General features: G+C 42.2%; 2 protein-coding genes across 17 annotated transcripts in view; one reads left to right on the forward strand and one right to left on the reverse strand.

The window, feature by feature from the left end:
* The window catches only part of gpsm1b (G protein signaling modulator 1b), a 233,111-nt gene that overhangs the window by 183,788 nt on the left and 34,643 nt on the right, over nt 1-14,680 (forward strand). The gene's annotated exons all lie outside the window — the stretch shown is intronic.
* LOC125465559 (uncharacterized) overlaps nt 1-14,680 on the reverse strand; it is a 120,816-nt gene that overhangs the window by 35,235 nt on the left and 70,901 nt on the right. The window lies entirely within an intron of this gene.

Genomic DNA, 14,680 nt, shown 5'->3' on the forward strand with positions numbered 1-14,680 from the left:
CCCGTCTCCCTCCCTCCCTGGCCCCACCACCGCTTTCTCTGCTCCACCCCTTCTCTCCCGCCCTCCTGGCCCCTACCTTTTATCCACTCGCCCTCACTCGCCCACACTCGCCCTCACTCTCTCTTCTCTCCCCCCCCCCCCCCCACTATCTCTGTCTCCACCCATTCCCTTTGCGCAAATCTCTCTCCGTTCTCTCATACCCTCCTGTCTTGTGCTCTCTTCCTTTAAGACACACTATAAAGCTTGTGTTATTGACTGACTAAGCTGTTGGTCACCTTTCCTATCATGTGGTTCAGTCTCAAATTTTGATCATCATTTCTGAGAGACACTTTGGAGTATTTTGTTATATCAGAGGTACTTTTATAAAAACATTTTATTGTTAACTGCATCAAAGTTGCTATAGTTTCAGTCTCCCTTACTAACTCCTAGTGCGCTCTATTTTGCGACTCATTGTTTGATACTGTTAAATTGTTGTTTTTATATTCTGAATGTCTCTGGCTTGCTCTCTGGCCTGTCATTCTTGTTTTCTATTTTTGCTAATTTTGTTGTTCTGCCTGGGAGCTATTTTAAATAATGTGTTTCTTTGTCCTATCTTAATTGCTAATATATTATCCCTGAACTCGAAAGCAAAATTTGCAAATTATTGCACCTTGGAATTTTGTTACTGTACAATGGTGGTGGAACATGCAACAAGAGATCGTCTGAAGCAGTTAATAATGTCATTTGGTTTCAATTCAAGGTACTCTTACTTCCATAATTGAGAAAGTTGCAAATTCACTCTGTCAGGAAATGCACAATATCATGAACTGACAGCTTGATAAAGATAGATAAAGAGCACCATAGGATGGTTTGTGTACACGATCAGCTGCAAAATTCATCAAATGCCTATAAGAATTGTTGAGGGCATCGAGTTGGCATTATGGTTGGTGTGGCCTGGCTTAACCAAGAGTCTGTTTCCCTGCTATGTGACTCTGTCATTGACCTCTGTCAGTATGAGGGTTAAATGAATGTGATCAGACTGGATAGACCCAAAAAGAACTGGAACCCGATACAGCTCGTAATCTCGGGCCTAAACCAGATCATGTCACACTCTACAGAATTAGTTAAATTTTAGAAGAATGACAGTGGGAGATGCAAAAGGGATGGTGGTTAGATGTCATAGAAAGGTGTGGAATCTAACAGGAAGGATAGTCCAGAAGCAGGGATCATAGTCTAAGGATATGGGGTAGTCCATGAAAGGCTGAGTTGAGGAGAAACATCTTCACCCAGAGGGTGGGTAGCCTGTAGATTTCTGTACCACAGAGCAGTTGAGGCCAAAACATTGAATGCTTTCAAGAAAGTCTAGATAGAATTCTAAGGGCTAAAGAGATCAAAGGGTATGGGAAAACAGTGAAAATAGGGCATTGAGTTGGATGATCAGTCATGACCATATCATTGGTGGAGCTGGCTCAAACGGCCGAATGGCCTACTCCAGCTTCTACTTTCTATGTTTCTATAATCAAGGCTAAACAAAGGGAGAGCATGTGGCAGGTTATATCATATTCTGTAATCAATAGGAGTATATTCGTATAATATATAATAAGAGGAGAGCTCAGGTCTTTGTTCCTGAAGAGTATCCCACATGTGACTTTTATGACAAATGACCTGTAACAATCTCTTAATGTTCTAATAAGTTTCTGAAGTTAATTCTAATCCAGTGTCCCAAGTCCATTAATGTCCAGGACAATATTTTAAGTTCTAAGATCTGGCAGCTGCGGCAATATAATTTATTATATTCCTTAGAATCTGCACTCCTGTCATCAAATTGAGACTGACACTTCAGCATAGTGCCAACAGCATTGAACAGTTAAAGGAATCATCTTATAGGTGGGATGTCTAATCAAAGCCCTCCCAAGCTATTAAGATTGAGAATGATTCAATGGCACTCTTTGAAGAGAAGTTGAGGGAGTTCTAATGGTGTCCCGGTCTGCCTTTATCCTTCAGCCAAGCCGGACAGTGAATAATTAAAAGATTGTGCAGCTAATTAACCATTTATGGGACTTTGCTGTGTGAATGTTACTTCCGGTACACAGGCACACTGGATACACTTCAGAAATACGTTGTTGGCAGTGAAATGTTTTGACTATGTGAAAAGGTGCAACATCTTTGCATTAAAGTTTGGGCGGCACGGTGGCTCAGTGGTTAGCCCTGCTGCCTCACAGCGCCGGGTACCTGGGTTCGAATCCTCTGTCGGGCAACTGTCTGTGTGGAGTTTGCACATTCTCCCTGTGTCTGCGTGGGTTTCCGCCAGGTGCTCCGGTTCCCTCCCACAGTCCAAAGATGTTCAGGTTAGGTGGATTGGCCATGCTAAGTTGCCCGTGGTGTCCAGGGGTATGTAACTTAAGTGGATTAGGCATGGGAAATGTGGAGTCGCAGGAAAAGGTAAGGGGATGAGTTTGGGTGGGACGTTGTTTTGAGACGTAGTGTGGACTTGTTGGGCCAAATGGCCTGTATACGCAATGTAGGGATTCAAAGATTCTATCTTTCATTTTTCGCTTAATAAAATTACACAAACAACTGCATTTATAAGGCACCTTAAATGTTGTACTATGTTCAAATGTGATGACATAGGTTGCATAGTCCAGAAATGGTCCGTCGGCTTAACTGGAATTATGCTGATTGTTTTAAAGTGTTAATCTCCCTTATTTACAGTGCTGATTGATCCCTGACAGGAGAACATAAATCCATTATTATGCTGTTTGGCTTGCATTTTGTTTTTTGTCCTTGGACCCTGTCTGTTCTAGGTACCTTCCCTGGCCAAACAAGTAATCTTGAGTTAAGATTAGTTGTTGGGTTTTCTCAATGCTGAAGCCAGGCAGCAACGATGAGTTCTTGGTATTTGTTTATTTTCTAAGACTCTGTCCCCTTTTCAGTATCTCCCCAGGATAGCATGGTTGAGATCCAGTCTAGTCATTGTTTCATTTGGTGTTTAATCCAGTTAATATCTGACTGACAAAGGAAATAGCAGGAACTGATTAATCATCAACAAAGTATTTACGATAGTATTGTTTACAGTATTTGTTAACAATATCTAGTACAGCATAAGTGCAGACCAAGGTAGAAACTAGTTTTTTTTTGTAAGCTTGCTACAGTGCATCTCCGTGAACATCACACTCTGAGGTAGGATGAGGGATAATTATTAGTTAGCACCCTGAGAGGCACACTGTCCTCCTTTCCTTCAAAATGGAGACTTCTGCCCACTACAGGGGGCAGATGGAACCTCAGGTGAATGTCCCCTCTGGAAGACAGTTCCACCGACTTTCCAGCACTCCCCCCATGTTACGTTGACAGTGTCAGCCTTGATTATACATTCAAATTGCCTTCTGAGTCAGAGTTGAGAAAGCTACCCTCTGAGATATGGCAGTGGTAAAGATCTGAGCGGGCTCTGTCTCTGACCCATCCTCTCTGAAATCTGACAGGACTGAACCAGCAATGTTATCCACTCACTGAAATTAGCAATGGCAAGGACAGAAATCACTTAATAGCAGTGATTGTGTGTTCTTTATATAGTGTTATTTCCACTTCTTGTCAAGGACAATGTAGCTGTTACATCACTGTGCCTATTACTTGGCAAAAATTCTAATGAAAAGATAAAATAAAGAAGTTTGTAAGTTAGTTCAGAGATGGCTGTTTCAACATCAGCAGGCTGCAGTGTTTGAAACTGCACATGCACATAGGAGCACTTCTTAAAGTGTTGAAATAGAATATATTGTCGCATCACATGAAACAATGTGTACCTGGAGCAGGGAGAATTAAAAATAACAAACCAACTCCAAAATAATTTTCTTGTGTTTTCCTGCCAGGAACCAATCATAGAACCTCTACAGTGTGGAAGCAGGCCATTCAGCCCATCAAGTCCACACCAACCCTCCAAAAAGCATCCCACCCAGACCCTGTAACACTGCATTTCTCATGGTTAACCCACCTCAGTCTGCGTCTCCCTGGGCACTATGGGCAATTTAGCATGACCAATTCACACTAACCTGCACGTGTTTGGACTGTGGGAGGAAACCAAAGCACCCGTAGGAAACCCACGTAGACAAGGCAAGAATGTCTGTGTGGAGTTTGCACAGTCACCCAAGGATGGAATCAAACCCGGTCCCTGGCACTGAGAGGCAGCAGTGCTAACCACTGAGTCATCATGCTGCCCACAAGATACAAGTAAAGATTTCCAAGGCAAAATTAGTAAAAATTAACATTTAGTAAACAAAACGCACAATTCCAACACTCAAAATTAAATAGGGTAACTCTGTCTGGGTTGATGACCTGTTTCTGTACCGTGCATGCTGTGTCATTGCCTTGAATGTATTGCAATGTCGCAGTGCTTTATAAATACAAGTTGTTTGTGTAATTCTATTTAAATGAAAGTCCAAAGATTTATGTTAGACCTTTCTACATGTTCAAAATACTTTTATTGCCAATAATTTATTTTTCAAGTGTAAACAGTGTCTTTATGCAATCGAGTATTGTACGTAATATTGTGAGGTCAGAAGTGGGCATGTTTTGCCAATGATTGCATAATGTTCAGCGCCATTTGTGACTCCTCAGGTACTGAAGCAATCCATGTTCAAATGCAACAAGATCTAACAATATCCAGGCTTGGGCTGAAAAGCAGCAAGTAATGTCTGCACCACACGCCAGATAATTTGACTCATCCAATACGAGACAATCTTACCATCTCTTCTTGTGAATACGTTCAGTGGCAGTCCACCACCAAGAAAAAAAACTTAGGGTCTATCAAGGCAGCTCTCACTGTGGATCTGACTTGTCCAGTATAACCATGAGCACAGATCATTGCAAAGGCAAGAAAAGTCCATTTGTAATATAACTTAACAGTTTGAGTATCAACTTTGTAAATCCCCCAACATTTTAATGATTGTTAGACAGATTGGGAGAGATTACTGATTGGCCATGTGATGGAAAGCGTGTCAGACCCTCAACCATCACTAACCATACTTCCATTCTACTGTTGAACTGTAAAACAGCCTGTTGTCACAGCACCTTAGACTGTGAACCAAAGCACACCAACAGCATGTCCATATTTATAATGAAAATTGTCCATGGAGGTACATTAAAATGTAATTATATACTCTGCTCATTGCAGATGTTGCACAGGGAGGAGGGTCAAAATGCAACAGGCCAGGTTTATACTTTCCAATATAAATGGGACCTTGAATTTATGAAGGAAGTACAACAGAAGGATTGAGTGTATGACTGGCAGTGGGGATTGAATATTGGCTATGCAGCTAGTTGGAGGTCCTTATGTATGCCAGTTGATCCGCCCTCGCATTGACTTCAGTCAGTGCTGCAGACAGAGCCCTTGACAGCCCAGGCATAAGGAGAAGAGATTAGGGACAGTGTAGGGATTGAATTACATCTTGCATTCCTTGATCCAATTCTCTTTCCTGCATTCTTGATCTGAAGGCCACTCTTTGCGACCCCATGGGTACAATGGATTTAAATTACCCCTCCTCCCTCCTGCATCCCTACACTGCCATAAACCAGCAACTTCTTAACCTCTTAAACCTTCAGCCACATCACCTTCAGGAATTTCCCACATAGTCTCCCCTCTAACCTCTACCCCTCTCAAATTGAGCTACTCCACGACTTTATTTCCTTTGTATAATCCCCACACATCTATGATCATTGTCTCCACTCAGCCCTGCTGTTTGCTGTGATAAATTCTCATCACCACATTGCATGGTTTACCTCTGTTTCAGAAATCATTTTTGGCGATGTGACACTGCTCAATTGCTCCCTTTAATAACTGTCACTGTGTTATTGGACTGATGATGTGCTTTGCCCTTTTACACTCTCACGCAATTACTTTGGCTCACTAACTTAGTCTCTGTGAAATATTTTTCCAAACTTATGTCTCACCACAACTTTCCTTCTAAATCCCTTGTGAAGGAGAAGAGCGCATAAACCATTGTTAATTATTTTGTTTTGTGCGTTTTGTCTTTACCAACAACGGCTGAGGGCTAGAAACATTGCCAGCAGTTCATTACTGTGTCTGTGTCTGTGTGACTCATGCTGTCTGTCTGTCTTGTCTGTTGCCCTCACCCCGCACAATCTTTTACATCTTTCTTATGTGCATGGGTCCTGAAGAATGCTTTCTTTATTCTTTAGTGGTTAATACGTTTGTTTCCTTTTGGACGTTGCCTCAGCCCAGTATGAATGACCAGTGCTGGATGAAGTGAAGCTGTTCTACAGCTGAACAGCACTTTCTGATTTACCATTCCTTTCTGGGCTTTAAAATGTAAAATGTAAATCCCCGTATCCTTTGTCTGTGATCAGTTTTCTCCTTTCCTCCTTCTTTCTCCCCCCTTTCTTCAGTCTTATTTTTGTGTCCTGCTTTCTGTAGAGCTCCCTGAGCTTATCTATGATTTCCAGGATCATCAGTTGCCTTTTATTGTGAGATCCTCATCAGCAAATATCATCATTTAATTCCAAACTAAATATATGAAGAAAACCAGATGTAAGTGAAACAGCACTTCAGCTTTTGTCTTCAACATTGCTTGTAACTGTGTGAAAAGACTGAACAGGACTTGGCACTGCAATGGCTGATATGCTTTGTGGGAAAATAAAACTATATATGGGGTGTGGTTCCCTTAAGAATGATGATCTGATTTTAAACCAAAACTGCAAGGTTCTAGCAAATGATTGTAGTAGTCTGGGAGATGAACAATTATGGGAGAAATCGACAAGCTAACCGCAAGTGAGAGTATCAGAGATAATGGGAACTGCAGATGCTGGAGATTCCAAGATAATAAAATGTGAGGCTGTGTTCATCCAGCCTCACATTTTATTATCTCGCAAGTGAGAGTATGTTCCTTGTGGTTATTCTTTGTTCAAGGAGTTCAGTTTGAGAGTCTAGAACAACCTGGAAAGAAGGAACTGTGTCTTTCATAGAATTCAGTTGATATTCTGGATGTTTGCAAAAATAGTTAAAACTACTTAAAAGATTCAATGGGCTTAGTGGTATAGCCAAGCTGAAGAGAGACCAAAAAAGTATTTTACACACAAAACCTCATAGTAGTACAGCATTAGAACCAGAAGAGTTCTGACTAATATTGAATAGAGACATGCTTATGTTGAATAGGTTGTCTGCGACTTAAGGACATTTTGAGTAGATTTTAAAGGGCAGTTTGCCAGAAGTAAACAAAAACAGAAGGAATCTCAAGCTCATGTACGGCTTACTGACATTGTACCCAGACCAAAAGGTTAATCTTGTAAATTTTTGACAAATAATCTACTTGAGGATTAAGGGATGTAAACATGACGAGTATAGAAAGAAAACTGAGTTAAGGCATGCAATTTAAAGCACAAGTAATTGTCAGTAGTATAATGGTAATACAGAATTTTTCGTTAATACATAAGCAGTTGTATTTATTCTATTATTACCTTTTAATGTAGTTGATCATTTAAGCCAGAGTGTAATTATTATTGTTCTTTTGAATTTTCGTGCAGTATAAGTTAAACTTTGTGGTTGCCTTCTTTTATTAAATACCTGCGTTTCTAAATTATAGTAAGATCATGTGAAGCATCATATGTGAAATCTCCCCATGGTTCAGTAGTTGCAGGCTGACAGATATAGAATGGCCCCTGTAACCAGCAAGCAGGAACTTTGTGTTATTAAGTAAAGGAACAAAGGACTAATTCCACAGTTTGAAGTAGTGGGGGCAGACATAAGCAAGGCAAAAGGAGCCTTTTATCTGAGAAGCTCAAAGTTCGTCAAGTTTAATCCCAAGGTTGAAGAACAGAGACTGTATTAAGAACATTCCAGAGCTTTTCCATTAACTGGTTGCGACATTGTACTTGAGCCAGTAAACACAAACAGGGCCGTTCATTGCTTGATGTCAGTTCTTCTGGTGTTATTTACATCTCCGTTGTGCATTAGATGACTGCAGGCTCTATCTATTGGCCCCGATTTCTCTCAGTTCCTGAAACCTTTTGAAAAGAGCCTCTGAGAGCCTACCTCTTGCTCACCATTTGGTGGAAGGATGTGTCATTGCTGAAGTACAAGTGGGCTCTGGGATGAATTCTGAGGGATGGGTAATGATACGCTTTAGCTCGTAGCCAGAGGGATGCACAATGTCACACTTAGTTGTGTCCATGTAACGAAGTCATGTTTCCTGCGCAGGAAGGAAGAAATACATATGTATAGTGCCTTTCGGGTCACCAGGATGTCTCAACGCTTTGCAGCCCATGAAGCCCTGTTATAGTCACTGCTGTGATGGGGAAAACATAGCCACAATGTGATAATGGCCAGGTAATCTGTTTCTAATGATGTTGGTTGTTAAATATTGACCAGGACGTTGGAGGGACCTCACTAGTCTTTTTTGGAAAGATGTTGTGGAATCTTCTACGTTCACCTAAGAGAGGGGTTGAGACGAACAAAATAGACTCTGCAGAAACTCGGGAGAGAAGCCTTCACAGAAATCATAGCAGACTCAAAACGCTAACTCTGTTTCTTTCTTCACAGATGCTGTTGGACCTGCTGAGCTTCTCCAGAAATCTGAGTGTATCTGATTTCTAGCATTTTCAGTATTTAAGAAGATGACCTTAGTTTTATCGTCCCTCCTGAAAAATGGCACCTCCAGAGGTACAGCTCACCTCAGCATAGAAATGTTTGCTCACACAGAAGTGAAGTTTTCGGAGTGACCCTCGAGTCTTGAACACAAAAGAGAGTTGCTAGCGCTGAACTGTGTATACACAGCTGTGGCTTTTTGGGAAGCAATTAAAGTTGAACCTGCACCATAGAACATAGAACATTACAGCACAGTACAGGCCCAAAATGTTGTGCCGACCTGTCATACCGATCTGAAGCCCATCTAACCTACACTATTCCATGTACGTCCATATGCTTGTCCATCTTCAAACTATTTCCAATCAATGTTCTATATAACAATGAATCTGTGTGGCAGCAATGCTGCTGTTTTACCTTGTGGCTAAGTTCCTTAAAAGCGTGTAATGGAACTCTTGGTTTCATTCAAACTTGGAGGTTATTTTGGAAAAGTTATAACGATTGGAAATTTTTCACTTATTGTGCAGAAATTAGTTGCTTAAAATAACAGGTATTTGATAGAAGCAATTTACTCTGGTAGAAAAATCAGAGTAGTAGATCCTTAGGTTTGCCAGCCCTTGAGGACTGGCCTGGATTGTCCAGGAGCTGGAGATCAATTTCTACGACACAATGTGTACAGCCCCGAAGAAAAATCATAGTGATTTTAAAAAATACATAGTTTGTTGTCATTTTGAACATTTCTCTTTACTAGGCTTAAAAATATTAAAAGTCAGGAGAAAGAAGGCTGTTTGATATTTAAGCATCACGCATTGGGTTGTCAGTTTGCCTTTCTGATTGGCTTAGGAAGGCGGTGTATCATAAGAATGGTTTGGCAGGGGTTTCAAGCCATTGGAGCAGCCTTCAGAAATGCACAGTTGGTGACACTGTAGCAATATTAAAATTCGAGCCAGAATAGTTAGGAGCAAAGCCACCCAGCACTTCCTATCACAAAAGTTAATTGGAAACGTGGTGAATGACCATCCTTCTTTGCACCTCCTGGTGCAAAATTTAAATTTTCAAGACTGCAACCAATAAATTTCCGTAAGATAAGGACACAAAAGGCATTGGAAAGGATGGTTGCTATGAGTACAGGGCCGCACGGTGGCTCAGTGGCTAGCACAGCTGCCTCACATGTGCCAGGGACCTGGGTTCAATTCCACCATCGGGCAACTGTGTGGAGTTTGCATGTTCTCCCAGTGTCTGCGTGGGTTTCCTGTGGGTGCTCCAGTTTCGTCCCACAGTCCAAAGATGTGCAGGCTGGGTGCATTGGCCATGCTAAATTGCCCCATAGTGTTCAGGGATTTGGAGATCAGGTGGGTCACAGGCGGATGGGTCTGAGTGGGATGCTCTGAGGGTTGGTGAGGACCCGAAAGTCCTTTTTCCACCCTGTAGGGTTTCTATGATATACAGTACCTGCCTCTGCTCAAGAAGTCTGGGTTTAACACCAACTCCTGGACATGATGGCCATAGTGGGTATGTCAGAATGAGGCCAAACATTTATTAACCTGAAAATTCATCCATGGCAAGCTGGAAGAGTGGGACATCCTCCTGGCCTGTCAAAAGTTGCAGAAAGCAAAGGAAAACCAGGAGTACTTTGCCAGGCACAATCTTCTCCCTTCTCCCTCCCCCTACATAACTCTTGAGGGCCTGAGGGGACAGAAAGAGAGTGAAAAAGATACAAAGGGAAGTGGCATTGAAGGGACAAATTGACAATGATTTGACAAAACAGACTTGAGAGGCTGGATGGTATACTGTTGCTCCTATGAACATTGCACTCCTGTATTGACTGAGAAGCACACCCCCACCCGACTACCAATCCTCTGATACCTCACTTTACTGGAATTGAACCTTGTAGATTGGGTAAGCTCATCCCAGTTGGGGTATCAGCTAAGTAGTTACAATTACCAAGAAACAAGGAAGGTAGAGAAAAGAATTTCACTCAGAGTTCCTAATCCTCGTGAGTTTTGAACAGTGTTACTGTGAAGTATGTGTATGTGAAGAGAGAGAGACAGGGGGGTGATTTCTGTAAAATTGATGGTTGAATTGATGTCACAACCCTTAGTTTGAATTGAGGCACTTCAACATCTATTGAAGCTGAGATGACCTTCTCTCCAAGAATATCCTTTTGCTTTGGAATTGTAGCGAAAAAGCCTTGTACTGTTGCAGTTTTTCATCAGGACAGAGGCAAGAATGCCAGATTCCAAAAGGAGCAACATAATGCTGCATGAGTGCTGACTGGTCAGTAACTTGACTCTGGTCAAGGTGTTGCTGTGGATAACGCATCAGGAAACTACTGTTCTATGCTTTTGTTTAACTTTGGAAAAGGCACAATGCCCAGGCATGCACCTGTTAGCTGCTGAGGGCAGTCCCTGTGTATGAATATACATAGCTTCCAACATGTACGTGTGAGTCACGTTGCCATTCCAACCGATAATGTAAAATTGCTTTTTCTGCACTGGTGAGCAAGAGAAGAGGGACCAGCACCATGTTCCTGCTCTGCCCACCTTCACCTCTCAGCAGAATCTGCATGGAGGCAAGAGGATGTGCAACAGGAGACTGCTGAATGCTCAGGGACACCAAGCAGGGTGTGCACTCGGGGATATAGATGGTGAAGGTGGTTTACCCAGGTTCGGGCCTGAAAGGGAGGGTGGTGGGCTGTGTGGTCTGCTCAGGAACGCAACAAAGTTGAGGCACTTTGTGAGTATCCGCGGCTGTATTCTGACACCTCAGCTGTTGAGGTTTAATTTCAAAGCAAAGGCACGTTCATCAGAGTATTTCACACCCAACTCTTGGAACTCTGTTATCTGGCTGGAGATGTTTTTACTTGTTGCCTCCAATACCTCATTGAGGACCAGCAGTTGAGTTTGGAAAATTGGCAGTTAACAGGCACAGCCTGTCATGAAGGAGTTACGTCAGCAGGCTGGAACAGAATATCACTTCAGTCCTGAATGCTGACTTAAAGCCAACTATGAAATTTGACATTTAGTACCAGCCAAACGCACAGTGAGAACGAGTAATCTGGAGTATATACTTCCCCTTCGTTCCCTTAATTGGCTTCTCATAAAATGCCAATGCAAATTGTGACTCTGGTGTTGGACAATGTATACCACAAGCAAATTTGTTTACCCGTTTCTTGCTACATTCCTTACCCATACGTAGACACAAGCCATCCCTAACTGAGCAGGCAATCTGCATGCAGGCTGTCGTCAACAGGACTCTGTTGAATTGGCTAACTACGAGAAAGATGCTTTTCTGTTTGCTTTCCCTACCCTAGCATTGGAAATCTGGGCACCTTGTAGATTCTGTCACCTGCTGTGACAGCGGGTGCGTGGGCACACCATTGCCTCCTAGTTCAAAATATTGTGTGTTAGAAAAATGCAGCAGGCCTGGCAGCAGCTGTGGTGAGAAAACAGAGTTAACCATTTCATGTCTAGTGACTCTTCTTGTGTCAGATGTCCAGCATCTGCAGTTCTATGTGTTTGCTATTGTTCTGTCCTGAAGGTAACCTCCCTGGAATGGACTGGGCATATCACCATTCCTTCATGGTCACTGAGTTCCGAGAGCTGCCTATCCAGCAGGGAACACAACCCCGTACGAACAGCAGCAGTTCAGAAAGAGTCAGTGCCACCTTCTGGAGGCCAGCTGGGAATGGACAGTAAATGCTGGCCTTGCCAGTACTGCCCTCATCCCAAGAATGGAAAGCAAAACACCCAGGATCTAAAACTTGAGGCATGCATGATTACTTTAGCAGATCCACATTGATAGGACCATAAAACATTCTGAGGAAGGGTCACCAGACCTGAAACTTTGATTCTGATTTTGTTTTTTCTTCACCGATGCTGCCAGACCTGTTGAGCTTTTCCAGCAACTTCTGTTCTTGTTTCTAAACCATAGGAGTTGGAGCAGGCAATTCAGCCCATCAAGTCTGCTGCACCTTTTGTTAAGATTGTGGCTGATATGATCATCCTTGATGCCACTTTTCTGCCTTTTCCCTTCCTCATTCGGAACCTTCTTGATGGAATCAACAGGTTGTGCTCCCCGTCTTTGTATTCTCCTACACACCAATGAACCCCCCTGCTCCTGCAGTTCTGGCCTGTTGTGCATCACTGATTTTCTGTGATGGACTGTTGGTGGCCAGATCCTTCAGTTGCAAAAGCTTAAGTTCTAGAACCCTCCTTCAAACTCTTCACCTCTCTCACTGCACTTTTTAAACAGTCATCCTCCAATCATTGCACTTTGTATCAGAAGCAACAGTTTATTGTAATTGGGATTAGAATAATTAGGAGTTTGCTTTTGACCAGCACTGACCAAAATTACCCAAAAGGCCTTTTTATGTGCTATAGACCTCTGTGGCTACAACTGTGACCTACTTCTGGTCAAGCCTGCCATAACATATCCTTGCATGTCTCAGCATTAAGATTATAAATGTTTCCGCAAAGCACAGAGTGTTCTGCCATGTTAAAAATACTATATGAATGTAAGATTTTTTTTCTGAAAGTTTATTTATTCACTCTTTTCAATCTTGACATTTAGCTCCGCTTTGTCTTGGCTGAGAGTAAGCAGGACCAGGGACCGGCTCAGTCTCATTAACTACAGTATGATACTGCTTCCAAAAAAAGAGCTATTCCACGCAAACTGTTAGTAATTAGGGACCATAGAAAGGCAAAGTTGCTATTAATCTCGAGCAGCCTAACCAGAACTGGAACACTGAGCATCGTGAAATGTGATGGAGATTATATTTGGTAGTGGTGAAATGTGGTGAAAACATAAAACCCAAACACTTTCTCCTGTAACAGAGTAGCCAAGACCAAAGCCCAGTATGTGGCAAAACTTTGATATGCAGCCACCTCTTAAGTAGGTCAGTTATGAAGTAATCCTTACAATTCTGTGTGCAGTGGCTGGTTGGTCCTGTACACGTCGCACAATTTGCTGCTGAAAGTTGTTGTTGGCCAACTCATCGAAGGGGAAACTGATCTGAAAAAGCTCTTTGTAATCAGTGCTGCTGTAGCTGGAGTCATAAACCTGAGGTGAGCGGCTTCATCAGGTCTGGAACAGTTTGCTTCAGCCAGATTCATGCCACGTGTTGGTTTTGTTGAAGAAGTCAGTGGGGGAAGGAAAGGATAAGCATGATCACTGCAGGCAACTGCAGAATATTGTTTTTAAATGGCAACGCTACTTGATACACAAACTGGCATGTACACAAAGCAGAAACCCTTGGCAAATCTGAAACTTCAGCCCCATTTCAATTTATATTTGTGTATGGAGCTCCTTCTTCAGAAAAACATGACCTGCGCAATGTGGAAGAGACTTAGGTATGGGGTGGGAGAGTTCAGGGAGCGATATGTCACCCAAATTTCCTCCCGATTGGAAACAAAAAAAATTGATAGGGAAAGAAAAGGTTTTGCAAGCTGCACAAAAAGCTGCTTTGTTCAGCAGAACCACTGACTTGTGCAGATAGATAGGTTTCTTTGAATTGTTTTGGATCCGTTATAAAATTATTTTCTCTTCTGATGCCTTTTAGTTTAAAGGTGCACGTTAGTATCACTTTATGAATTGCGTTTTGTTTCAGCAATGATATATTGGCCCCACTCCAGAAAGATTACAGGGTCAAAGCATGCTGCATCAGTAACACGCAAAGCAAATTAACTGGTTGGTTGTCCCTTTGCTGTTTGTGAGTAAATTTGTCAGCCCCATTTTCTGCACCGCATATTGCAACACTTTAGAAGCACTTTGGTACATCTTGAGATTGATTGAGGCACTATATAAATTCAATCTATTTGTTTCTTATAGTCAATTACCACACAGCTAGTCTTGCCACTAAAAGGTTGTTATTTGACAGAGGATTGGTTTGGGCTACTTCAGTGTTGCATGAGTTACTATTCAATCCCCTGCTGAGAAAGAGAAAACAGTTGAGGGTGGTGTTGGGTTCTCAGCAGCATGCTCATTGAAGCCATTTTCAGGATATTTGATCCAAATGAATCAATTTATCTTGGACAGAGTTGCCAGCTACTGTTTTTGGATATGTTTGTCAGATCAGTTAAACTGTGCAATGGCGCAGAGATCCTTTGCCAATTT

Source organism: Stegostoma tigrinum, chromosome 29 (genome assembly GCF_030684315.1).
Source record: "Stegostoma tigrinum isolate sSteTig4 chromosome 29, sSteTig4.hap1, whole genome shotgun sequence".
Taxonomy (NCBI): Eukaryota; Metazoa; Chordata; class Chondrichthyes; order Orectolobiformes; family Stegostomatidae; genus Stegostoma; species Stegostoma tigrinum.